The 25,988-nt window shown below is 39.1% G+C and overlaps 1 pseudogene; it reads right to left on the bottom strand.

Moving 5' to 3' along the window:
• The window catches only part of LOC139043328 (sodium/hydrogen exchanger 9B2-like), a 42,083-nt pseudogene extending 16,410 nt beyond the window's left edge, over positions 1–25,673 (bottom strand).
• Between the last annotated feature and the right edge of the window lie 315 nt (positions 25,674–25,988).

Here is a 25,988-nt window from a genome sequence, read left to right as displayed (position 1 = left end):
GTTGATTTTTAAAATCTAAGCAATGTGCTCCTCTCTTTCGTTACTTGTCCCTGTTCAGCCTTTAAACTTCTTGATTGCTTTAGAAGGCAGCAGGTCCTTAGAAGGGTTCGACTGGAAGCGCACAGGCCCTGGCAGTGGATGAACTGAGTTCATACCCAGCTCTACGGCGTTCTAGCTACGTGACCTTGTTTAAGTCATCTCTCCCTGAGCCTCAGCAGTGAAATGGTCATATTAAAGGTATTCTCTTCATGGGTTATTGTGTGGATTGCACTAGATCAGCGCTTCCCAACAGAACGATCAGTGATGCTGGAAATTTCTATGTCTGTACTGTCTCTGGAAATGTCCTGTGTCTGCTGGAGCTGCATGTAGATAGTCGCTGCCCTGATGAGCACAGCGGGACTTTACTCAACTCACCTGTCATTTTATACACAGTAAGCAACAAAATGTAAGCCATCATTTTTCTTTGTACTTTGTTGCATAATTAGAAAATCCTTGAATTTTCTTTTATGCATTCATAAAATCTTTTACAGACTATTTTACTTGGAGTTTTTTTGCAGCACAATAAAAATTCAAATCAACATACATTCTGATAATGCAAACATTAATTTTCTTAATTAAAGTTTTACTTCAGTTAAGATTTGAATTCCATTCAAAATGCTCTGAAATCTCAAAATAACACCAATTCTTTTAGAAAAGAAAAGGTTTTTATATGTTTACCTATCAGAAGAGACTAAAGAGGGTAAAGGAAAACAAACAAGCCTTTGTTTCTCATTAAGAATCACTATGTACAGTAAAGAACTTCAATCTACTCGGTGAGAAAGAGACTATATTTTAATGAAATGTTAAGGTCTATCTATTTGATAGTATTAGAATCTAAGGTATTTTGACACTAAAACCGTGGGCCCAAAGAACCATTTTATATCTTGATTTAGTTGAGTATTATGAATAATAATAAAAATAAAAAATAAATTAATTAAAAAAATAAGACTTGCGGGGCTGGCTGGGTGGCGCAGTGGTTAAGCTCGCACGTTCCACTTCGGCGGCCCATGGTTGGCCAGTTCGGATCCCAGGTGCAACCTATGCACTGCTTGTCCAGCCATGCTGTGGCAGGCGTCCCACATATAAAGTAGAGGAAGATGGGTACGGATGTTAGCTCAGGGCCAGTGTTCCTCAGCAAAAAGAGGAGGATTGGCAGCAGATGTTAGCTCAGGGCTAATCTTTCCTCAAAAAAATGAAAATAAAAATAAGACTTGCATATCCTATTAGTTTGGAATTCATGTTATTTGTTTTACAGTGCAAGCTGAAGTGTACAGAATATAAATAGGAGAAGAAAATCCCAGGACTGCATTAACATCTTCAAGGTTTAGCTGTCTTCCTAAGCCTCACAGACAGCACTGACAGAGCAGCAAGCAGTTTTAAAATGGGGGTCATTTGCTAAATCACGTCCTTCACATGGCTCTGAGGGAGTGTTCCAGAATGTTTTCCCGTGACATTTTAGAGCACGACTTTCCCACAGATGGTTTCCTTTACCTGGTCACTGCTTGGGAAGTACTGAATAAAAAATCCAAGAAGAGCCCCAGCTGCCACACCAATTACTACCTCCAAAATGCCTCTGAGGACATTAAAAACCGTGGAACCTTAGACACACATAAAAAAAAATCTTCAGTCAGAACTCTAAATCCATAAATACAAAGACTTTACTTCAATCATCACACAAAGCATCTGATTACACAGAAGGAAAAGTTTACAGATATTTCCTGCTCTCCACAGTCTTAAATATATGTGACTTAAAGTGTCTAATAAAATGGGCCTATCTTATAAGAAAGGTATGCATTATTAGAGATAAACTTCAAAATAGGCATAAACTATGATTTGTGCACTTCTTTGTACATTTACTTCAAAAAACTTTACCTAAAGGGCCTAAGAAAATATGAAAGATAAAATTCATGATTCAGAGCTAATTGGTATGATATGCATAGGCTGGGTGAGTAGACTGATCTAGTTTTCAAACAGCCATTTAATAGCCTGATTTTTTTGTGTGTGAGGAAGGTTGACCCTGACCTAACATCCGTTGCCAATCTTCCTCTTTTTACTTGAGGAAGATTGTCGCCGAGCTAACATCTGTGCCAGTCTTCCTCTATTTTATGTGGGACACCGCCACAGCATGGCTTGAAGAGCAGCGCTATGTCCGTGCCTGGGATCTGAACCCACGAATCCTGGGCCACTAAGGCAGAGCACACGAACTTAAACCATTACCCCACAGGGCTGGCCCTACGAGCCTGATTTTAAAATAACAAATGTACACTGATTTTAGTAGGTTTGATATGTATAGAATACAGGAACTTAATTTGAGAATTAAAATCAAGAATCTTTTCTTACTATGATGAGTGTAAAGGACTCATTCCTTCTTGAATGTTTATTCTAAAAGCAAACTGAAAACAAATTATTTTTGAAATTGCTCTTAGAAGAATCTTTATTTCTTACTCAGCTTCTTTGAAATAATAGAGAGGTAAGTAGAACCAATATTTTCCCCCATATCATACAGAACTTAGGAAACTTTAATTAAAAAAACTTTGTGAACACATTGTGCAGAAAATTATATTAAAGTTGCTCAAAGGGGCCGGCCCAGTGGTGCAATGGTTAAGTTCACACATTACGCTTTGGCGGCTAGGGTTTGGCAGTTTGGATCCCGGGTGCAGACATGGCACCACTTGGCAAGCCATGCTGTGGTAGGCGTCCCACATATAAAGTAGAGGAAGATGGGCAAGGATGTTAGCTCAGGGCCAGCCTTCCTCAGCAAAAAAGGGGATTGGCAGCAGATGTTAGCTCAGGGCTAATCTTCCTCAAAAAAAAAAAAAAGTTGTTCAACACATAAAGCCCTTCTTCACACACTATTCTAAGAAAAAATGTACTAACTAGTTATTGTGGGTTTTTGTCATTGTGGTTTAGAGTACGCAATATGTCACCCCAAATATGCCACTGGGGCATAAGGATTATTCTGAGTTGAAGGCAATTGAGAAGAAGCAGATATAAGAAAAGCTCTCTGCCCTCTCACTATTTGCCCAAAAGCAGGACATACATTCATAAAGGTGTCCCCTCTCCTTTTTACCAGGAAGGACAGAAGTTAATCACTGAGACAACTTGGGACACTTATGGGCCCTTATCAGCCCCAAGACAGCACCAGAGGAATTCACATCACAAACTTTGCTAAAACAAGCCCTTATCTACCGTTAGGTCCCCATATGTTTCTTTTCCCACAATTTGCTGCCTCTAGAAGCTCAAAGCTCCTTTATCTTGTGCTTCTCCACATAATTATTGTTCTTTGCTAAAATGCTGAACAAGCCCAAATTCTGACCGCTCCTTTGACTTACTCATCTTTGAGGTGTTGTGTAAGCACAATGCACACGTTAATAAACTGTTTTTCTCTTGTTAGTCTGTCTCTTGTCAGTCTGATTACAGGGCCCCAGTCAACGAACCTGGTGTGGGAAACGGTTTTTCCTCCCCTACAGTTTCAATTATCTCTTGTATTTAAAAAAATGATTACCTCTGTAGTAGTTTTATTTAGCTAGGACAGCTCTCTATTAGGTAATAGTGTGACTGTCAAAAACATTTATCTGTGATAATAGTATACGTTGCAAGATATTACAGTAAATAATTTACTATAAATGTGTAGAAAGTAACTAACCACTTTCAGTCTCCCGTATAGTAAGATTGTTTAAAAGAAAAAAAGACTTCTTGGGCCCCACCTCTGAAAATTCTGATGCAGTAAGTCTGGCCGGGCCTGGGATCCACATTTTAAAGAGGCTCCAGGTAGCTCCTATCCAGATGGTCTAAGGACTGCATTTAGTAGGGCAGGGCAGAGGGTACAGAGTATTGTCAAGTAGGAAGGTTCTTCAGGCTAGCCCCACCCCCACCCCCACCCCTCAGATTATGAAAACCCCAGCAGCCGCTCCCCACGGCCCTCCCTACCCTGCTCCTGTGTGATTTTAATGCAAACTCTGTTGCTCTAAAGCTGTGGTTTCCATTCCCAAAGATTATGATTTAAGTGGCCTAAGGTAGGGCCCACATATGAGTATTTTTAAAAAGTTCCCAGGTAATTATAGTGTGCAGCTGAGGCTGAGAACTATTGTTTTAAAGGTGTATACCAGGAAGCAGGGAGAATGTACGATTGGACAGGTACAGTAGAGTTAAAATAGAGACAAGGGTGTAGATTCGACCTAATTGGTAATAGAGAATCCTTGCTGGTGCTTGAACAAGAAAGTAAGACTATCAAAACAATGCTTTGAGAAGATTAATTCACCAGTGATACACGGTGGGGACTAGACGTAAGGCAACTTCAGGGTGTGGGAAGAGGTGAAGTACTAGGTAATTGGCATACGTCAAATATAGTCATAAAATGGGAGGATAACCATGGGGCAGAGAGACTGAGAACACAAGACTTTCTAAGGTGTGTTCCCACTAAATAATCTGAAGCTAAACTTAGCCCACAATTACATTTTGTCAATAATATGAAATTGCAAATCTTATCTTCCAGTCTTGGAAACAGATTAAAAAGTGAACTTAAATGTGTGCTGTCCCAAAGGATAATAAAGGTGTTGAATAACAGTAGGGAAAAAATGCCTTAAGTTCCTGTTTTATTACTACTTAAAACAAAATATGTCTGTATCAGACAGTTATTAAGTATTAATAAGATACACATTAAAATAATTATTTCCCCTAAAATGTTAAAGACGAGAGAACAGAAACTGTCCCTCCCACTTGGACTACTTTGTCCTTTGTGCTCACTGAAACACCTGCTCACCCTCTGTGCGCAGTCTCGAAGGCTGACCCTCCCGGGTGGCTGCATGCAGAAGCTGTTCTCCTTCTTTCGACTTTGCTCTTTTGAAGCCCCCTCACGCACCTACCACAGTACTTGAGCATTTTATATTTAGAGGGTGAAGGGAGTAAAGACAAGAAGCCACTGGTTTCTCCTTAGGTATAGAACTAACTCTTGGAGTTGCTTTTTCTATTTTAATTTGCCTTAATCAATTATCAAGGAAATATGCCACACTCACAACATCATATCTATGTCGCTAGAGCATAAGAGAACAGCACACATGAACTGATCAGTTTACCTGTGGAAAAGGCCATGCCCAAGCACGTGTTGAAGCCAGTGGTGGCCAGAATGTCATCAAAGCTGCCAGCAGCCATGAGTAAGGTCGGGACACCTTTTCCAACACCATAGCCCCCTTCCTGCAAAAGGAGCATTGAAGGCACCACCACAGCTGGAGACACAGCACCTAAGACAAAACTAAGCAGGCAGCACTTTAAATATTTATGATAGCATCTTCTTCATTATTACTATTATTAGTGAAATTATAATAACCTCCACTCTTTCAGAGGTTACACTTTAGACAATTACAGTCTTTCAAAGGCAGTGAAGTCCCAAACAGAAACACACGCACAGCTACAAGTTCTACAGAACACTTCTTCTGAGCGTGGCCATGGACAACTTGCGTTGGGACTACGCAGCCTGTCTGAAATCTGTATTTACGGCTGGTCTGGGAGACCTAATGGGGTGAGGCCCCAGGAATCTGCCTTCTATCTAAACAAAACATCCACGGCATGAGGTTTGAAAAACACGGCCATGGACTTTTTGGATTGGAATCCAGTGATGCGAGGCCTTCTATCAGGACCTGGCATGTAAAAATCAGACAACAGATTAGAAGAGGAAGGCCATAGTGACAGTAACAGTGACACTGATAACGGCAGCAGTAGGATAGCAGAAAGCATTTATGAAGCTCACTATGTACCTAACACCATTTTAAGCACTTCACATATATTAACTAATTTAATCCTCACAACCACCCTATGAGGTAGCTACAATCATTATCTTTGTTTTGCAAATGAGGAAATGGAGGCACAAAGAGATTAGGTAATTTGCCGAAGATCACATACTGGAAAGTCAGAGCCGAGATTTAAATCTAGGCAGTATAGCTCGAGAGTGTTAACCGTGAGAAGTAAGTAGTTCTTACTTCTTGCCTACTTATCAGCACCAAATTATTATTATTTTTTTTAAAGATTGGCACCTGTGCTAACATCTGTTGCCAATCTTTTCTTTTTTCTCCCCAAAGCCCCCCAGTACATAGTTGTAGACTGTAGTTGTGAGTGCCTCAGGCTGTGCTATATGGGACGCCAATGCCACCTCAACATGAGCCGTGGGGCTGGCCCCAACACCAAATTCTTACCAAGTACTTTCATATTTATTTACTTCTTATGGCTCTTAAATCTTAGAAGTAGGAACCGGGGGCTGTCCCAGTGGCATAGTGGTTAAGTTCATGTGCTCTGCTTCGGCGGCCCAGAGTTTGCTGGTTCAGATCCTGGTGTGGACCTATATACTGCTCATCAAGCCATGCTGTGGTGGCATCCCACATAGAAGAACTAGAAGGATTTACAACTAGGATATACAACTATATACTGGGCCTTTGGGGAGAAAAAAAAAAGAAAAGAGGAAGCTTGGGAACAGATGTTAGCTCAGGGCCAATCTTCCTCACCAAAAAAAAAAAGAAGAAGAAGAAGAAGAAGAAGAAGAAAGAACTAACAGCAGGAGGAAAATACAGCAGAACAGATAATCATAAGAGCCTGGTGAAAGGAGGAGGAGGCCTGTGCTAGGTGTGGATCACCGTTGAGCATTCGTTATCCTTTGTATGGACTTTGAGGAGAGATCTGGCATCTCTCACTGGCATGGAATCAGGCATAATAAAAGTCTATTACTTCCTCAATAGTTTAAATTATTATAAAACTGTCAAAGTTAGCACCTACAAAGACATACACTATATTTTGAAGTTATAATGTTTATATGCTGGTATATTAATAGTCATAATATTATGCTGGAATATCTGTATTGTATTTTCTGATGTCCTTACGAAAATATTATGCATTCACTTGTATAGCGTCAGAGAAAGTCCTAAATGTCCGTGTGTATTTTCATACGACAAAGAAAAATCATTACCCCAGTATAAATCCCCATTGCCACGGCAAACCCATTAGGAAGTGGGCAAGAAGAGCAGATGAGCATGCCTCCACAAGACAGGGACCCATGGCTAATCTTACACAGACACCCTTCAGCTTCCTCAGGGCCTGAAATATAAAAATAGACATACGAAATAACCCTCTAAAGACACACAGAGAGAATGACATTAAATGCTTTTTCTTCAGTGTTCAGACTGTCTGGATCATCCATCATGAATTTTCCAGGTAATGAGTTTTATTTAACAAACATTTCAGTGTTCTAAGTGTTTTAGAGTTGGCTTATTAGTCCTCATAGCAACCTATGACACAGGGGATAATATTATCATCATTGTTTAGATTTTCTCATCCAAAAAGGCACAAGTTAAAGCTGTTCTCCAAGATCATGAAATTAGTGAGTGGTGGAGCTTGGTTTGAGCTCGGCCAGGCTGCTTTCAGAGTCTGTGCTCATAACCTCCACACTAGCTGATCTAACCGTCTCGGTGTTGGCCATATGTATAATTTGTGGCCCCAGAATGAACGGGATGTAAAGGCAATCCTCAAGAACATTCATTCCTGCTTTCAAAAGCAAACACGAAAAAAGCACACTTTGAGACTCATTCTGTATGCTAGGCAGTTTTCTGAGCCAGCATAGTTAGTCCTAAACACTCGTATAGGGCTTTCCACACCAAAAATATGATGTCTTCTCTCTCACAACCCTTATTTATAACTACGGCCTGTATCTCTGTCAGAGAAAAGGGGAGCCTTTATTCTTGGTGCTGTCCCTAGATAGACAGTAACTCCACCTTTCTTCAAGAGAGAGTATGGGAACATCTTTTGGGGACAGTCCTGTATGAAATAAATTTCATTCTGTCGTTCTGAATGCTGTGCAAAGTGTCCACATCCATTTCCTAAAGCTCAGTCATTCTAAATACTTGCAATATTGGAAGAACAAAATTCCAAGTCAATAATTAGAAATTTATACTTCAATACCTGTGGATCAAGCCCAAGGCCAGCACGAACCAATATGACAGATAGTGCTATGCTTCTCAAAGCGGAAGACCACTTCTGCTTGATCTGTACGTTATCATTGATGACAGGGATATTTCTGATGAGAAACCCAGCAAGCAGCATGCCTGGGATGGAGAAATCAAACAAATCTTTAGTTTTCAAATACAGAAAATATTTTCAGTACTTTAGATGTAGAAGAGACTATCCCAGGATTATAATCCCAGGAACCACTTCTTTTATGCTTAGTCCTTAGATGAAATTATGTCAAACTTTTAATGAAAAAAAAATTACAGGAGCTAAGAAAAGGCTTTAATATGCAGATAAAAATGAAAGATTAGAATAATTAATAATTCATTAATAATTGAACCTGAAAGAGAGAAACAGGATGTAGTATTTGGGTAGAAAGTATGATCAAATTCTGAATATAAAATGTTTTAATACAAGGCCCAATTCAGTCATCTCTTTGTATGCAAACAGCAGAAAGATTCTAAAATTATTTACCATGCCAGATTACTTGAAATATCAATACCTATATGGGCTCTATTTTACCTATTTTCAAACCAGATAATTTAATAAAAAACATATAACCTGCTTTGCAAAGGCTTAGAAGTGAGTTATCATGAAATAGACATTGTTCTGTCATGTCAGCTGGTGGCTCTTCTTTCCTTCAGCCATTCAACATTTATCAAATGCCTTCGGTACTTTCGACACTATAGTAGGTATTAGAGATATTGCAATGAACAAAGGCTCAGTACTATCCCTCAACAAGCTTTCAGTCTATGGGGGCAACCTCAATTTTATGGAAGCATGAGGAGGCCTTATACAAGCTGAGACAAGGAAGGGTGAGTCAGCAGGGGCCAAAAAAGGGGAAGGGGAATGAAGAAGGGGCTGGAGAAGTTGAGAAGTTTCTGGGAGAAATAACAGTTTCTTCCAAGGTATGAAGGGAAAGTGTGACACATTCTGGGAACTGCAAGTAGTTGAGTGTGCCTGAGGAAGCCGGGTAGTTTGTCAGAGAATCCTGCCCTCCCTGATACCACATGCCCAGATAGGGGAAGGATTTCTCCTCAGAGACTGCAAGCCGTCCACACTCCGTTCTTCTCCAGCAGGACTCTTTTCTTACCACGTCCTTATATGGACCACACTTCAAAGGACTAAATAAATTTACTAACTTTGGGTTGTTTTATATGTAAGCTATGAGAATAGAGATGAATTACAAGTATAGCTTTTTGTGACTTGTTCCAGACACCATTAGGCAAGGAAGCATCTCTTCCAGGCATTTCTCATTGCTGCCATTTAATCTAGAAGAAGTTATGAATTCTGCAGTCATGATCTTTCTAGAATTTTTGAAAGTAAGAACCAGCCTACAATAGCTGTTTTTAAAAGAATAATAATATATTTGCTCATGATAAAATTAAACCATGACAGACAATGTAAAGTGACCAGTACATGTCCTACCCCAAGTGCAACTTTCCAGCTTCATTCCCCAAAGGTTTCCACTGTCCAGAGTTTTCTGTGCCCTTCCAGAAAGTTTCTCTACCTATTAAAGCATGCTTCTCTGTGTGTGTGTGTACGTGTGCTCTTTTGCACTGGACACAAATGAGAGCATGTTTAAATACCATTGTATAATCTGTTTCTTTTCCACTTAACAATATATCGTGGACATATTCCCAATGATGCACATATATATTTGCCTTGTTTTTTTTAATAGTTGGAATAGTTTCTCGTTGTGTGGAAGTACCATAATTTTTGGACTAAGTAAGGGACTTGAAGGAACTTTCCAGACTTTTCATTACAAACAGTGCTGAAATGAGCACAGTATTTATTAACTGCATGCCAGACCCTTACTCTACCCTGGTAATGCAGAGGCGAGCTACACCAACATGGGCCTTGTCCACATAGAGCTTACATATTTGTAGGTTTGTGCAAGTATATCCATAGGATAATTCTTAGCAGTGGAAATGTTAGGCTCCAGGGTACAGTGTATATCATTTTTATAGATATTAATGAATTACCAGCCAAAAATGCTGCACTAACCTTACATTTCATTAATTTGTCAACAGTTCTTTACTGAAACTTAAAATGTGAATCTAAACCAGCCCTAAATTGATTATAGCATACAACTACCTGAAATCAAAAGGAATAATAGTCTAATAAGAACTCACAAATATGTAGGAGTTTCTTTTGGAGTTTTGGAGGGGATGAAGGAGCATTTTTCATTTCTGAGATGAATGTACAAACAATTTCCCTGAGACAGTTCTGTTTGCCGATGGCCTCCGTTGATGTGGCCACCTGACTGTGATTAGGAAGGCGCCCCCTCTGGCCTCTGAGCCCCTGGGGGGGCCTTTCCCTTGGGTGTGGAGAAAAGAATACCTTCTTTGATAAGGAGTATTCTTCTTTCCTCCTTAATTTCTATTACGGAAATTTTTTAAAACATGCAAAAATTATCAATACATGGCCAATCTTATTTCATCTACTCTCAAGTTATTTTGAAGCAAATCATTATTGAAAAAAATTTCCAGCAACCCAGACCATCAGCAAAGGAAACAGTGTCCTAGGAAAGTTGTTTTCACATTCATTTTTGGAATAAAAAATGCTCCTTCATCCTCCATCTCTGGCAATTATTTCAATGAATTTTTAAAAATATAGAATAGGAGATCACCACACATGTCTGTCTTAACAAGTCTTCTTTATGGATTCAGATAATGTTTCAGTTTTAGATACTGGCCCTAATACGCTAAGAGCCAGTAAACTTCTGTCACAAGCGTACCACTATAGAAAGGGATGGTAAGACACATTACGTACGTGACTTTTAAGAATGATTTCAGTGACCTCAGGAGATTTCATGTAATCACAAAGCCCAAGGATTTATCATTTTGCAACATGTGTATTTTGCTTGTTGCAATAACAGGCATGGAGTGGAAAAGAGAAGGATGAGGTGTAAAGGGCCTTTTCATGGCGTCTAGAACAGTAGTCCTCAACTTAGGTTGCATATTAGAATCACCTGGGGAGCTTTTAAAAATTCTGATACCCAGGGCTACTCCATTCAATTAGTTCAGAATCTCTGGGGTGGGTCCCAGGCATCAGCTTTTTAAAAAATTTCCCAGATGATTCCTACGTGCAGCCAGGTTTGAAAACTTATGATTTTTCTGTGGAAAGTGTGGTCTTTGAGCTTATTAGAAAGGCAGAATCTCAGGCCTCACCCCAGACCTACTGAATTAGAGTCTGCATTTTAACAAGATCCAAGGTCATTCTCTGGATAATAAAGTGTGAGAAGCTCTGACTTAGATGCAGGGGTTAGTAAACATTTTCTGTAAAGGGCCATACAAGAAACACTGCAGGCTTTGTGGGCCACATGGTGTCTGTTATAAGTTCTCAGCCCTGCCACTGTAGTATAAAAGCAGCCACAGACAATATGTAAATGAATGAGCATGAGTGTGTTCCAATAAGATCTTATTTACAAGAAGAGATGGTTTGCCAACCCTTTATCATAGCACACAGGCATATTTAGAAACAGCCCCCCTTTTGTTTTTTGGTGAGGAAGATTTGCCCTGAGCTAACATCTGTGCCAAGCTTCCCCTATTTTGTATGTGGGACGCCACCACAGCATAGCTGACAAGGGTGTAGACCACAGCCAGGACCGGAACCCATGAACCTGGGCCACTGAAGCAGAGTGCACGGAACTCAACCACTACACCACCGGGCTGGCCTAGAAACAACCCATTGTCATAATAATTCAATTAAAAACTTTAACAAAAAGCACCCATGATAAACAATATGAATTAAGTGAAATAACTTGAATTTTACCTAAATTGAAAAATATATTGAGAAACAGTGTAGAGTAAGATGTAAATAATTCTACTTCTTTTTACATTTAGTTTCAATTGCTCACCACAAATTCACAAGAAAATAATTTTGGTCTATGTTAACCAATCCTGAGGTCCTCACTAATAGAAAAAAATTTTTACTTAGGAAATGTGTGTGTGTGGGGGGGTCTGGCCCTGTGGCTGAGTGGTTAAGTTCATGCACTCTGCTTTGGCAGCCCAGGGTCTCACTGGTTCGCATCCTGTGCACTGACCTAGCACCGCTCATCAGGCCATGCTGAGGTGGTGTCCCACATAGAGGAACTGGAAGAACCGACAACTGGAATATACAACTATGTACTGGGGGGCCTTGAGGAGAAGAAGAAAAAAAAAAAGAAGATTGGCAACAGATGTTAGCCGAGGGCCAATCTTTTGAAATAAAAAAAGGAGATGTGTGCAAATATGCATGTGTAAAAGGTACATGGTTTTTAAATAAAACTTAATGATTTATAAATCTGTGAGAAAGGGACACAAAATGTCTTTTGTGGTATACTGAAAGTAGTACACTGAAATTTTGTAATATGGAATTTTTAAAAGAAACATTAAAGATATAATACCTAGTTTTAAGACTAATTTTTACGTGTCGTATCTGCACAGTTCTCATGGCCTCTGGAAGAATAGTTTTGTAATACATGTTGGAACTTCACTCGTTTGTCAATGATGTGAGTGACTGACAACATATTAAGCCCTGGGCTGCAGCATTTGCTGATTTCTGTATTACAGATACTTCTGCCAGGGCTGATGTTAACCTACCAACCTGACGTCATTGAACGTGGAGCTGGGAACAGATGGGCAGTGACACACCGTGATATAGTATTTCCATAATCTCAAGAGGAGAGATAAGAGGAAAATGTAGTAAAATAATTAAGAAGTGATTGGTTTTGAGTATTGCTCTTGTGTTTAATGCAAGTTATTTAATTGTAAGTATATATAATTTAATTTTCAAATTGCTGTTTACCAACTGGCTCATAAAACTCATCACAATTTAACAATCAGCTTTAAGGGCCAGCACAGCAAATACAGAAATAGTTTATTCCTTTATTTCCCAAACTACTATTTTAAAAATATGATTTACTCTGAAGGACACAGGAAGTGTTTGGTACTTACCAAGAAGAGGAGGCAGTGGAGGCAACGTAGGTAACTTAATGAGCCCCAAAAGTTTCCCTCCAAAGATGGCACAATAGAACAGGATTATAATTCCAAATAGGTTTCCTCCAGGAAGACATTCACTGCCAGTAATTGACCACACTACAGCCCACAGAAGAACAAGGATGGTAACTGAAATAAACCAGGAAAACTTCTATCAATAAGTTGTCATATGTCAGTTTTGATATAATCTAAAAGTTTTTAAAAATAAATACTGAATACACATACAAATATTTACAACCATGTGTAAGTTTTGAAGAACACCAGTGATATGAACAACTGGGTAATTACCAACCATCTGAAGAAATAGGATACTACCAGTGCCTTGAAGGCACCTCTGTGTTCCTCTTAATCCCATCCCCCATCGCCTTCCACACTGCTACAACTACTACCTTGAACTTTTTTTCTTTTTACCATTCCCTTATTATTCTTTTTAATTTTACTATAAATATATCAGTAGTTAATAAAAAGAGAAACAATCACTATCTTTAACCTCTTCACAGGAGCATGAGAATACTTGAACAACCACACTCCCCTATTTTAGCTCTGCCTTGAATTAAACATTAGCATTGTTTCTCTTCTATGTTGACGTTTGTTTAGAATTACTCAGATACTTACCTTTTTGGGGGGGCCATCATTCATTGTGGCACCTCAAACCTTTCCTCTGGGACAATCATCTGGTTACCTGAAGTATTTGCTTTAGTAGAGGCATTTCTGTTAGAATGCAAAATATGTTTCCCTGTTTCAAAAACCTTGTGTTCTACAAAATCAGACACTGAAAACAAAAAGACTTATGGGAAAAACAGAGTTGGAGCAGACGACCCAAAACTCAAAACTCAAAACTTGTGACCAAAGCACTAAAAAACAGTAACAATTCTAATACAGTATCAGCACAGTTAAATCTCTACTGACATCGCATCTAAAGTCAGTCTCTTCTTTGCAGACTTAAACCCTGGAACCACACTTCCTTTTTCCCCGAGATGTAGAATCTTGAGGGCATTTGCTTTAAATAGAGAGCAGCTCCATCAAAATCTTATGCAGATTGTAGCTTATTCATCAAACAAAGGTTTGTTTGTTTTTAACTGAGGGAAAAGTGTTGGCAGCTTCTTCACCTGTACTGTCAGCTTCTTCATCCACGTGTGGTTTCATTAGATAGCTTAACATTGTGGGAAGTTTAAAAAGTCTTTGAAGCCCCTAAACCAGCAACTAACTGCCCAAAAAGAACGCACTTTCACAGAGATTTCAGCTTTTTAAAAGGTCCTCAAGTTGATAAGGCTTTATCTTTAATTGTAAGAAAACATCTATTTGATTTTTGTTTTCAATTCACTTTGTATTCACTTGCTATTGCTTGATGATGAAAAATACTAAGGTGACAGGAAAAATTATGTACAAAAATGCAAATTCCATCTGGCACTCACACAATTCCCTATTTACCATCGCATAAGAGCTAATTGATGGTACAGAAACTCTCTGTAGCAAAGCATGTTATGTTTCTCATAAGGCTCTGTTGGTAGTAAAGTCTTAGTTTTGTCTGAAATTATCTTCATTTTCATTCTTAAGACAGAGTTTTTCTGCATATACAATTCTAGGTTGAGAGTTACTTTCTCTCAGGTCCTTGAAAATATTACTCTTTGGCTTTCTGGCTTTCATTGCTGCTTTTACGTCTAATTTCTGCTTTTTTAGGGAATTCTTTTTCTTTGGCTGTTTTTAAGATTTTTTCCTTTTCTTTGGTTTTCTGCAATTTCAGTTTGATGTATTTAGGTATGACTTCCTTTCGGTTTGCTTGGGATTTAAGTTTTTCACTAATTCTGGAAAATTCTCAGTCTTCATTTCTTCAAATATTTCCTCTTCTCCATTCTCTATTCTCTTTTTCTGGAACTAAGATCAGACAGTCATACTCTTCTCCATGTTGCTATCCCTCATTTTCACATTTTCCATCTTTGTGTGAACTGCATTCTAGATAATCTCTTCAGATCTCTTACTAGTTCACCAATTCTCTTGTCACTTAACCCACTGCTTCATCTATCCACTGAGTTTTACATTTCAATTACTGTACTATATCTTTCATTTCTAGAAATTCGACTTGGTCGTTAGCAAAATGTTTATTTTTTAAAAATAGTTCCTTGTTTTGTACTTATATTTGCTATCTCCTCTTTAATTTCTTTACAGATACCAAAAATATTTTCTATTCTATTTTCTGATAATGCAAATTTTTGAAATCTCTGTTTCCTTGTGCATGTTGTGATCTTTTAAAATTTGTTGTGACAGTGACCTCTTCCTTGGAACTTTACCTTTGGGGATTGTTGGAACCTTAGGTTGAATGTGAGTTTTCCTGGATCGGATCTGCATTTGCTTCTACCATGTGCTTAGAAGCTTCCAATCTGGGATCACTTTTAGATATATTTTCAGCTTGTGTTTTTTATGTGAATTTGGAGCACAGATCAGCATGGAGTTACACATTTTTAGTGGGACGCTCCTCTCCCCCAGCCAGCACCATAGTTGAGATAGGTGTGGGTGCAGGCCCCATCTGCAGCTGCCACGCTGGGCTCCAGCTTTGTGTGGGTGAGGGAGGATGAATGCTCCTGAGACTTCTGCCCACCTGGACCAGCTCCAGCGCAGCCCCGTATGCTCTCAGGGCCTCAGAATGACTCTCAAGCTCACAGGTGTTTTGCAGAAGCCTCCAGGGTGAAGGCCAGCTTGAGTGCATATTTATCTCCTCTGCTCAGTTTGGTTTTGGTGTCCAATGACTTCCTGTTTTCTTCACAGAAAAAAGGTACATTTAAAAAGACTTAAAATACTGTTTTCATCTTGGCATAAGTGAGAGAATTGTTCACTGAATCTTGTCTACCATACTGCTAGAGACTGAATCTAATGCCCCAGTTTTTACATCCTCACAGAATTCTTCCTGATTTTCTAGGCTTATGATGATGTTACAATGAAATAAATAACTTAAGGCCTTCAGTATTTTCCAGTTGGCTATAGGGGCTGAAATTTCTATACAGTATTGAAGGTATAATGGGAAAGTAGGAATTACCAGCTACTAAATTTTACTGTATCACAGCATGAACCTGATTTTATACTAAATTCAGCAAGGTAGTTTTCTACTTCAAGACCACTTTTAAAAAAAATCTCTAATTTTCCTTTCCTCTCCCATACTCAAAATTCAGTTCTAAATACACAGTAAATATATGTGTATAAGGTTTCTCTAAATCATCTTTAATTTAGTTAATAATTTACTTCTCATTTATGATTTTGGAAAATCATTTTTTCACATGTAAGATTGACTTCTTAAGACAAATACTTATGTATTCTAAATGGGCACAGGAAGGAGTACAGGAGAAAGCCCTCTTGTGAGCCTCAGGAACAGAAGTACAGAAAACAAGAGAAGAGGCGCTCACACACGTGAGTCCACTTCTCAGGCAGCTGATGGACAACGATTACAGAACTCAAAACAGTGAGTCTCCAGACCACATCGTTCATTTACACCTTTCCTATGTCAATCTGTATCAGTTTTCCTGTAAATGTTTTAACTAGAAATGTGCCATAATTTGAAGGGTAAAAGTTTAAAAAAATAATAAAAAGGACAGAAAAGGTATTAAATTATCTGTTGCCTTATGAACTAGTGTACATTTTGGAACCTGGTTTTCTCCATGTGTTTTAAATAAAGTTTGAGATTTTTTTCTCATGCTAGTTTAGAAAATTAACTAATTTCAGTAAAAACATATTCAGAGTCTAAAGTATAACATACCATTGTTCCAGTTGAGAATGGTAAAATGTCTTTCATTTTCATTTCGTGAGCTTCAGAGCGTACATACACACACAGGTACATTCACACACTTCTTTTTTGAACAAAAAACAGCATTACTGAATCTGAACATCCATTTATTAATCAAATTGATATCAGCTTAATGTTTGGCTGCCTCCAAAGACCAAATCCATTCCTAAAAGACAAATATACCCCAACTCTAACAATATCCAAAATTGTGCTGAGATAAATTCTCAAGGAAAAATCTTCCAAATATTTTGTTTTTTTAAAATTGAGATTCATAATAGTTTGCATCATTGTGAAATTTCAGTTGTACATTATTTCTTGTCTGTCACCACATAAGTGCTTCCCTTCATCTCGTGCCCACCCTCCAGCCCCCTTCCCCTGGTAACCACTGAACTATTTTCTTTGTCCGTGTGTTTGTTTATGTTCTGCATATAAGTGAAATCATATGGTGTTTGTCTTTCTTAGTCTGGCTTATTTCGCTTAGCAAATAATACCCTGCAGGTCCATCCATGTTGTTGCAAATGGGAAGATTTTGTCTTTTTATGGCTTAGTAGTATTCCATTGTATATATGTACCACATCTTCTTTATCCAGTCATTGGTCGTTGGGCACTTGGATTGTTTCCATGTTTGGCTATTGTGCATAGCGCTGCAATGAACACAGGGGTGCATATGTTACTTTGGATTGTTGATTTCAAGTTGTTTGGGTAGATACCCAGTAGTGGCATAGCTGGGTCACATGGTAGTTCTATTTTTAGTTTTTTGAGGAATCTCCATACTGTCTTGCATAGTGGCTGCACCAGTTTGCATTCCCGCCAGCAGTGGATGAGGGTTCCCTTTTCTCTACATCCTGTCCAACATTTGTTGTTTTTGGTCTTGGCAATTACAGCCATTCTGACTGGTGTAAGGAGATATCTCATTGTAGTTTTGATTTGTATTTCCCTAACAATTAGTGATGTTGAGCGTCTTTTCACGTGCCTGTTGGCCATCTGTATATCTACCTTTGAAAATGTCTGTTCATATCCTCTGCCCACTTTTTGATCGGGTTGTTTGTTTTTGTTGAGGTGTGTGAGTTCTTTATGTACTTTGGATATCAACCCCTTGTTTGATAAATGATTTGCAAATATTTTCCCTAGTTGGTGGGTTGTCTTTTCATTTTGTTGATGGTTTCCTTTGCTTTGTAGAAGCTTTTTAGTCTGATGTAGTCCCATTTGTTACCTTTTTCTTTTGTTCCCCTTACCCGAGTAGACACGGTATTCAAAAAGATGTGGCTAAGACCAAAGTCAAAGAGTGTACTGCCTGTTTTTTCTTGTAGGGGTTTTACGGTTTCAGTTCTTACATTCAAATCTTTAATCCATTTGGGGTTAATTTTTGTGTGTGGTGAAAGATAATGGTCTACTTTCATTCTCCTGCATGTAGCTGTCCAGTTTTCCCAACACCATTTATTGAAGAGACTTTCCTTTCTCCATTCTTTGCTCCTTTGTCAAAGATTAACTGTCCATAGATGTGTGGTTTTATTTCTGGGCTTTCAATTTTGATCCATTGATCTGTTTGTTTTGGTGCCACTACCACGCTGTTTTGATTACTGTAGCTTTGTAGTATGTTTTAAAGTCAGGGTTGTGATACCTCCAGCTTTGTTCTTTTTTCTCAGGATTGCTTTGGCTATTTGGGGTCTTTTGTTGTTTCATATAAATTTTTGAATTCTTTGTTCTATTTTTGTGAAGAATGTCATTGGGATTCTGATTGGGATTGCACTGAATCTGTAGATTGCTTTAGGTAGTATGGACATTTTGACTATGTTTCTTCTTCCAACCCATGTGCATGGAAAATCTTTCCATTTCTTTACATCTTCCTCAATTTCTTTCAGTAATGACTTATAGTTTTCAGTGTACACATCTTTCACCTACTTGGTTAAGTTTATTTCTAGGTATTTTATTCTTTTTCTTGCAGCTGTAAATGGGATTGTATTCTTGATTTCTTTTCCTGCTAGTTCATTGTTAGCGTATAGGAATGCAACTGATTTTTTAAAATTGATTTTGTACCCTGCAACTTTGCTGTAGTTGATTATTTCTAGGAGTTTTCTGGTGGATTCTTTAGGGTTTTCTATATATAGAATCACATCATCTACAAATAGTGAAAGTTTCACTTCTTCCTTTCCAATTTGGATTCCTTTTCTTTTTCTTGCCTAACTGCTCTGGCCAAAACCTCCAGTAATATGTGGAATAAGAGTGGTGAGAGTGGGCACCATTGTCTTGTTCCTGTTCTCAGAGGAATGTCTTTCAGTTTTTCCCCATTGAGTATGATGTTGGCTGTGGGTTTGTCATATATGGCCTTTATTATGTTGAGGTACTTTCCTTTAATACCCATTTTATTGAGAGTTTTTATCATAAATGGATGTTGGCTCTTGTGAAATGCTTTCTCTGCATCTATTGAGATGATCATGTGATTTTTATTCCTCATTTTGTTAATGTGGTGTATCACACTGATTGATTCATGGATGTTGAAGCATCCCTGCGTCCCTGGAATGAATCCCACTTGATCATGGTGTATGATTCTTTTAATGTATTGCTGTATTCAGTTTGCCAATATTTTGTTGAGGATTTTTGCATCTAAGTTCATCAGTGATATTGGCATGTAGTTTTCCTTCTTCGTGTTGTCTTTGTCTGGTTTTGGTATCAGGGTAATGTTGGCCTCACAGAATGTGTTAGGAAATGTTCCCTCTTCTTCAATTTTTCAGAATAGTTTGAGGAGAATAGGTACTAAATCTTCTTTGAATGTTTGGTACAATTCTCCAGAGAAGCCATCTGGTCTTGGACTTTTGTTTTTTGGGAAGTTTATGATTACTCTTTCAAGCTCTGTACTTGTGATTGGTCTGTTCAGATTCTGTTTCTTATTGATTCAGTTTTGGGAGGTTATATGAGTATAGGAATCCATCCATTTCTTCTAGGTTATCAAATTTGTGGGCATACAGTTTTTCACAATAGTCTCTTATAATCCTTTGTATTTCTGCCGTATCTGTTGTAATTTCTCTTTCATTTCTAATTTTATTTATTTGAGCCTTCTCTCTTTTTTTCTTGTTGAGTCTGGCTAAGGTTCTGTCAATTTTGTTTATCTGCTCAAAGAACCAGCTGTTAGATTCATCAATCCTTTTTACTGCTTTTTTAGTCTATATTTCATTTATTTCTGCTTTGATGTTTATTATTTCCCTCCTTCTGCCGACTTTGGGCTTTATCTGTTCTTCTTTTTCTAGCTCTGTTAGCTGTATGTTAAGATTACTTATTTGAGATTTTTCTTGCTTGTTGAAGTGGGCCTGTGTTGCTATGAATTTCCCTCTCATGACTGCTTTTGCTGCATCCCATAAGAATTGGTATGTTGTATTTTCATTTTCATTTGTCTCCAGTTATTTTTTAATTTCCTCTTTGATTTCTTCAATGATCCAATGGTTGTTCAATAGCATGTCCACATATTTCCGACTTTCCCAGTTTTGTTCTTGTGGTTGATTTCTAGCTTCCTAGCATTGTGGTCAGAAAAGATGGTTGGGATGATTTCAATCTTCTTGAATTTATTGAGGCTGCCTTGCTATCCAACATATGGTCTATCTTTGAGAATGTTCCATGGGCACTTGAGAAGAACGTATATTCCGCTGTTTTTGGATGGAATGCTCTATATATGTCCATTAACTCCATCTGGTCAAGTGTTTCATTTAAATCTGCAATTTCCTTGTTGAATTTCTGTCTGGATGATCTGTCCCTTGAAGTAAGTGTGGTGCTGCGGTCCCCTACTGTGATTGTGTTGCTCTTAATTTCTCCCTGTAGGTCTGTTAATAATCGCTTTATGTACTTTGGTGACCCTGTGCTAGGTGCATATATATTAATAAGTGTTATGTCCTCTCGATGGAATTTCCCTTTTATCGTTAAATACTGCCCCTCCTTGTCTCTCATTGTCTTTTTTAACTTGAAGTCTGCCTTGTCTGATAAAAAGTATGGCAACCCCTGCTTTCTTTTGTTGGCCATTAGCTTGAAGTATTGTCTTCCATCCCTTCACTCTAAGCCTATGTTTGTCTTTGTAGCTGAGGTGCGTTTCCTGGAGGCAGCATATTGTTGGGTCTTGTTTTTTAATCCATCCAGCTACTCTATGTCTTTTGATTGGAGAGTTCAGTCTATTTACATTTAGAGAGATTATTGTTATATGAGGGCTTAATGCTGCCATTTTATCTCGTTTTCTAGTTGTTCTATGATTCCACTGTTTCTCTTCCTTTGCATTTCTGACTGCCATTTCATTTTGTTGGTTTTCCAAGAGGGATTTCTCAGTTCTCTCTCTTTGTGAATTGTGGTTTTGCTCTGATTTTTTTGTTTAGTGGTTACCGTGAGGATTGTATGAAAGATATTGGAGATGAGACAGTCCATTTTCTCATAGCCTCTTATCGCCATTAACCTAAGCAAGTTCCTTCCATTTCCTCTCCCCTTCTGGGTAATTGCTGTTACACAATGTTCTGTTTTTAATTTCCTGAGTTTGTGGCTAAGTTGAAGTGTTTATCATTGCTTCTGATGCTTTCTTTCCCTTTCTCTTTTAAGTTGTAATTGAGTCTTTACCTTCCTATTCTGGTAGAGAGCTGCAGGTTTCTGATCATGTCTGTCTATTTACCTTCTTGCTCAGAGCTTTGTAGACCTTCGCCTTTTTGTTGCCAGTGTGAGGGCATCTTTAATTATTTCTTGTAGGGGAGGTCTGGTGGCAGTGAACTCCCTCAGCTTTTGTTCATCCGGGAAAGCTTTCACTTCTCTATTGTATCTGAGGAAAAGTTTTGCTGGATAGAGTATTCTTGGCTGAAAGTTTTTGTCTTTCAGTATTTTGAATATATTATTCCATTCTCTCCTAGCCTGTGAGGTTTCTGCTGAGAAATCTGCTGAAAGCCTGACGGGGCTTCCTCTGTAGGTTATCTTCTTGTACCTTGCTGCTCCTAATATTCTTTGTTTATCCCAAACTTTTGCCGTTTTTACTATTATATGCCTTGGAGAGGGTCTTTTCACATTGATAAAGTTGCGCATACGATTAACTTCGTTTATCTGTAAATCTGAAACCATCCCCATGTTTGGGAAGTTCTCAGCAATTATTTCTTTGAATAAGCTCTCTGCTTCTTTCTCCCTCCCTTCTCCCTCTGGGATACCTATAATCCTTATGTTGCTTTTCCTAATTGAGTCAGATATTTCTTGAAGAATTCCTTCATTTTGAAAAAATCTTAGTTCTGTCTCCTCCTCCACCTGTAGAATTTTTACATTTTTATCCTCAAGAAGACTAATTCTTTCCTCCATAAGATCAATTCTATTTCTTAATGATTCTAGATTATTATTTGTGTTTTTCATATCCAGAATTTCTGCTTGATTTTTTTTATAGTTTTAATCTCTTTGGTGAAGAGATCCATTTTGTTGCTGGGCTCCTTGAACTGTCTTTCTGTGTTTCCTTGTAAATCGTTGAGTTTCCTTATGATGGCTATTTTGAATTCTCGGTCATTTAGCTTGTATATTTCTGTATCTTCCATGTTGGTTTCTGGAGAATTGTCATTTTCCTCCTGGTCTGAATTGTTGCTGCAGTTTCTCATGGTGTTTGATGAACTAATCTTTTGTTGTGGCATTTGTGGTATTCTTAGGATGCAGATTCCCCCTGTTACCGCTAGCGGGGAGCAGGAGTAGTGTTTCTGGCCGTACCCCATCTGCTGGAAGCTGTGGGGGTATTATGGGTGCTTGCCCCAGCCTGGGATGCATTCAGGCACTTGTGTGGACTGTCCTTGTCAGGCGGGGCTTCCTCACTAGGCTAGGGCCACTCTTTGGTGCCTCAGGGGCACTCTGAGCTCCCCCTCTCCACCGGAAAGTGATCACCAGTGGGCTCAAAGCTACCTCACCTATTCCCACAGCTGCCTGGGACATGTTCCCTCTTTGGGAGCACTCATGTGTGCCTGGAAGTGTTTGTCCCAGCACAAAAATCTGCTGAGGTCCCTTATGATCCACAGTCCGTGGTGCTACTGAGCTTGGTGGGCAGGGCTTCCAGGCAGAGACCTGAGCTATGGCTGCTCCTTGACAGCCCTGGGGCATGGTGGGCTCCCCCTCCCCGCCAGGAAAGTAAGTGCATGTGGGTTCAAAGCTGCCACACCTATTCCCACAGTTGCCTGGACTGGTTACCTCTTTGGGAGCACAGCTGCACTGTGAGCATTCATGCACACCTGCGAAGTATTTGCCCCAGCTTGGAAATCTGCTGAGGTCCCTGTTTACGATCTGCAGTCCGTGGGGCTGCTGAGCTTGGTGGTCAGGGCTTCCCTGCTGGGACCTGGGCTATGGCTGCTCCTTTACCGCACAGGGGTGTGGTGGGCTCCCTCTCTCCACTGGGAGATCAACCACGAGTGCAGGCTAAGGGTTACCGCCGCCTCCTCTTATGGTTGCCCTGCTGCGTGTTCCCACTTTCCAGGTGCTTGCACCAGGTTGGAGTGTTCGTGTTGCATGCACAGGGTTAGCGGGGAGAACAGGGTGTGCTCACCTGTCTCCATCACTTCCTGGGGGGCCAGTCCACCCACCCTCAGATTTATAGCTGCGTGTGTCTCTCAGGCATCCTGTTGTGCTGTGTGGGTTTCCTCTGTTGGTCAGTAAGTGTCCATTTAGTTATAACTCAAAAGGGAGAGCGAGGAAGGGACTAGCTCACTCAGCCATATTGCTGACGTCACTCCTCCCAAATGTTTTAAGTAATAGCAGCTCTATGGGAATAAATTGAATTGCAAACGAGGATTCTTCCTTATAAAATGATGTGACATTTGGAAGTGTAGCTGTGTTGGCTTAAACCTTAGTTGCATTACTTAACAGTAATAACAACCAACATTTATGTAATGCTTTTCTGTTTACAACTGATTTCTCAATCACTTTTCTCATTGGAGGTCTAACATAATCCTGTGAGATTACTCTGACGCAGAAGAGGAAAAGGTCCTTGATCTCTGCTCTTTTCCTCTTTCTGACAGCTGGAATGGTGGTGACCACAGTGCTCTTGGAAGCCCTCCATGTTGAAGATGGTGGAGCTTTTCAGCCTGGGCCCCTAGTGACTGTGTGGAATAAAGACACATACCATTGTGAATTGTTCACCCAGTAACTTTTTTTTTTCTTTTCAGAAGGGAAGCCCACCCGTTTCTACTCTCCCCTTTTTTTCTTTAAGATTTTATTTTTCCTTTTTCTCCCCAAAGCCTCCTGGTACATAGTTGTGTATTTTTAGTTGTAGGTCCTTCTAATTGTGGCATGTGGGACGCCGCTCAGTGTGGCTTGATGAGTGGTGCCATGTCTGCGCCCAGGATCTGAACTGGTGAAACCCTGGGCCACCAAAGTGGGGCTTGCCAACTTAACCTCTCGGCCATGGGGCCGACCCCTCTTTTTTTTTTAAATATGGTTTTAAGGTATCCTTTTTTTGGTGAGAAAGATTGGCCCTGAGCTACCATCTGTTGCCAATCTTCCTCTTTTTTCTTGTTTTTTTCCTCCTCAAAGCCCCAGTACGTAGTTGTATATCCTAGTTGAAGATCTTTCTAGTTCTGCTGTGTGGGACGCTGCCTCAGCATGGCTGGATGAGGGGTGCTACGTCTGCACCCACGATCCGAATGGTGAAACCCTGGGCTGCTGAAAGGGAGCATGTGAACTTAACCAGTACACCACCTGGCTGACCCCACCTAGTAGTTTTTATGTGTGAGAGAAATAAACTTCTTTTTGTCCTTTAAACCATATTATTTGAAATCTTTCATTATATGACAACTTCATCTTTTACCATCTTTCTGAATTCACCCGTACCATTTACATACCATTTGTTATCACTCTATCCAGTAAACCATGTGGAGGCAAGCAAATGTTTGTCTCAGTCTTTGCAAATGAGTTGATTCAGTTGGTGTTTCCTGCAGCCTTTTTTCACTGCTACTCAATAGGTTACTTCCTTCTGTTGGTTCATTTCCCTCTGTACCTTTGAGGTTCATAACTGTCTCCTCCTGTGTTTAAAGCAATTAAAAAAATACTTAAAACTGTATATTTGCTGTCCATTTTTATACTCACTGAGCCACCACATCACGAATAAAATTTCCATTATTAGAATTAAGGGTAACAGTTCATAGGGGAAATATACAGCTTCATTTCTAGCTAATCAGCTACTGCTTGGAACAAGAACTCTCTTAGGGGTGTTTACCACTGAGTCACTATTGTAGCATTATAAATGCCTGAGTCACATACAATGTCATTACATTTGCAATACTGTTTAAAAATTAGCCTATTTAAGATATGATTCAAAGCAATAGTTGGTAAATATATCAAAGTGGTTCAGAAAAAAAATAACTATCTGTGATGAAAAACAATTCACATTCATTCATCTACTTAAATTTAAGCAATAAAAACAGAGAGGGAAGAAACCAGAAGCATTCTAGGGTTTAGGCTGCGAACACAAAGCATTTCACAGGCTCTCTATTTCTGCAGTTTTATGTAGGGCTAGCTGCTAAAATGACTGGGAAAATTGGTAGTCACACCTACTGTACAAGCTTGGGGATTAAGAATGGGAGAATTGTTAACTGAGTGACAGAGAACAAAGAGGACACGTTGCTATCATAGATTTGGAAGTCCCTTCCTTAAGGAAATGGTTGAGACGGTCTACACTTGATCACAGATTTACCTGGGTTTCTTGATCCGTAGAGGCTATGTTATTCATCTCTGTGGATGGTGCCAAATCTTCATGTTCAATTGTCTTATCTTCATTCTCCATGATTGATAATTAAGAGTAAGATGATAGAGGGAAAAGGAACAAGATCTGTTCTGAAGGAGAAACAGTATAGATATAGAATAGCAATTTGGGATTTAAATAAATGAATCAGACAGCAATTTGAGCCATTTAAAGGAATGAATTGTACTTATTTTTCCCCTTAGAACTCTGAATGGCTAAGATATTTTAGATTATTCTTAACTTTCAATTGCTAATCTTTTCTTTGATTACAATATATTATCCTATTGCTTATCTACCTTTTTATCTCTCTTAAAAAAGCCCTTGTTGACCATCATATGTTCATGATTTCTCTCCCATCCTGTTTTTTGAGTTATACTTTACACATTCCAGGCAATATTACTGTTAAATTGTCCTCTGTAATGGGCCAACTTGATGAAGCAGGAAAGCTCCAGGTAATTTTCCAATGTTGATAGAGGAAATGAGTCACCAAAGAGAA

The sequence above is a fragment of the Equus asinus genome, unplaced genomic scaffold (assembly GCF_041296235.1).
Source record: "Equus asinus isolate D_3611 breed Donkey unplaced genomic scaffold, EquAss-T2T_v2 contig_2, whole genome shotgun sequence".
Taxonomy (NCBI): Eukaryota; Metazoa; Chordata; class Mammalia; order Perissodactyla; family Equidae; genus Equus; species Equus asinus.
This window is presented reverse-complemented; position numbering and strand designations above follow the sequence as displayed.